Source organism: Arachis ipaensis, chromosome B7 (genome assembly GCF_059453495.1).
Source record: "Arachis ipaensis isolate K30076 ecotype BB chromosome B7, ASM5945349v1, whole genome shotgun sequence".
Taxonomy (NCBI): domain Eukaryota; kingdom Viridiplantae; phylum Streptophyta; class Magnoliopsida; order Fabales; family Fabaceae; genus Arachis; species Arachis ipaensis.
In genome coordinates this window covers 52,487,501-52,490,000 of record NC_142442.1, presented here as the reverse complement: position 1 = coordinate 52,490,000, position 2,500 = coordinate 52,487,501, and positions in this window count along the sequence as shown.

The window sequence follows — 2,500 nt, the reverse complement described above, 5'->3', positions numbered from 1 at the left end:
AGCGTCGGGCTGCGCAAGCCGCGTTGCCCCTCGCGGAGGCGCACAGGCCGCCCGCCGATCCCACGTCGTGCTCGGACTTGGGATGATCCCCCTAGTCCTGGGCCGAGCACAAGGTGTTGCCCCGAGCGTGTGCCCAAGGCACAACTCCACCACGCCATGCTCCCTAGGTGGTGCCTAGGTGGGCCGTGCACGGACGTGTTTCCCTTCTTGTTGGTCCTTCGGTGATCGGGGTTCGCAGCAGCCAGACGCACGTGCTCGACCTTGGACCCGGGGCGGGGGACCCCGGCGGCACACCACAACCACAACGTGCTTGCTAGTGTGCCTAGGGGATGGCAAGGCAACGTGCATCTTGCTGGCATTGCGCCCAGCAAGCCTTTGGGCAACTCGAGTTTCAGCAGCACGACACCCCTCCCCCCTATAATAGGCTGCCGAGCCATTACCAAAGTGCCACGGGTAGACGTTCTTTTCCGTGAGGAGACATACTAAAGGAAAGTGCTCTAGAGGTCGAATTTTGACGCCGTTTTTTGCAACAACCTCTAGAAAAATAAGATCTTTCCATCCTCCAAATTTGGTGAATTTACACCGTGCCGATTTTTTTTGACGATTTTTTTACCGCCCGGAATGCCGGAAATTCAAAAAAAATGAAAAACGGAGCAAACCTGCGATTTTTGACCTGGATTTTTTTGTGCAGCCTTCACATAATATTACCAAGGTTCCCTCAAAATTTCACGAAAAATGCACGAGCCAATTCTGAGATATGAAAATTTGGCTCCTCCGTTGCAACGCTCCGAGCCATCGTTGCAACGGCGGGTGCCTCCGTGGGGGGCGGGGGAGCCCGGCGGCACACCACAACCACAACGTGCTTGCTAGTGTGCCTAGGGGATGGCAAGGCAACGTGCATCTGGCTGGCATTGCGCCCAGCAAGCCTTTGGGCAACTCGAGTTTCAGCATCACGACTCCCTCCCCCCTATAATAGGCTGCCGAGCCATTACCAAAGTGCCACGGGTAGACGTCCTTTTCCGTGAGGAGACATACTAAAGGAAAGTGCTCTAGAGGTCGAATTTTGACGCCGTTTTTTGCAACAACCTCTAGAAAAATAAGAACTTTCCATCCTCCAAATTTGGTGAATTTACACCGTGCCGATTTTTTTTGACGATTTTTTTACCGCCCGGAATGCCGGAAATTCAAAAAAAATGAAAAACGGAGAAAACCTGCGATTTTTGACCTGGATTTTTTTGTGCAGCCTTCACATAATATTACCAAGGTTCCCTCAAAATTTCACGAAAAATGCACGAGCCAATTCTGAGATATGAAAATTTGGCTCCTCCGTTGCAACGCTCCGAGCCATCGTTGCAACGGCGGGTGCCTCCGTGGGGGGCGGGGGAGCCCGGCGGCACACCACAACCACAACGTGCTTGCTAGTGTGCCTAGGGGATGGCAAGGCAACGTGCATCTTGCTGGCATTGCGCCCAGCAAGCCTTTGGGCAACTCGAGTTTCAGCATCACGACACCCCTCCCCCCTATAATAGGCTGCCGAGCCATTACCAAAGTGCCACGGGTAGACGTCCTTTTCCGTGAGGAGACATACTAAAGGAAAGTGCTCTAGAGGTCGAATTTTGACGCCGTTTTTTGCAACAACCTCTAGAAAAATAAGATCTTTCCATCCTCCAAATTTGGTGAATTTACACCGTGCCGATTTTTTTTGACGATTTTTTTACCGCCCGGAATGCCGGAAATTCAAAAAAAATGAAAAACGGAGCAAACATGCGATTTTTGACCTGGATTTTTTTGTGCAGCCTTCACATAATATTACCAAGGTTCCCTCAAAATTTCACGAAAAATGCACGAGCCAATTCTGAGATATGAAAATTTGGCTCCTCCGTTGCAACGCTCCGAGCCATCGTTGCAACGGCGGGTGCCTCCGTGGGGGGCGGGGGAGCCCGGCGGCACACCACAACCACAACGTGCTTGCTAGTGTGCCTAGGGGATGGCAAGGCAACGTGCATCTTGCTGGCATTGCGCCCAGCAAGCCTTTGGGCAACTCGAGTTTCAGCATCACGACACCCCTCCCCCCTATAATAGGCTGCCGAGCCATTACCAAAGTGCCACGGGTAGACGTCCTTTTCCGTGAGGAGACATACTCAAGGAAAGTGCTCTAGAGGTCGAATTTTGACGCCGTTTTTTGCAACAACCTCTAGAAAAATAAGATCTTTCCATCCCCCAAATTTGGTGAATTTACACTGTGCCGATTTTTTTTGCCGATTTTTTTACCGCCCGGAAAGCCGGAAATTCAAAAAAAATGAAAAACGGAGCAAACGTGCGATTTTTGACCTGGATTTTTTTGTGCAGCCTTCACATAATATTACCAAGGTTCCCTCAAAATTTTAGAAAAAATGCACGAGCCAATTATGAGATATGAAAATTTGGCTCCTCCGTTGCAACGCTCCGAGCCATCGTTGCAACGGCGGGTGCCTCCGTTGCAACGAAACCAGCCAACGAT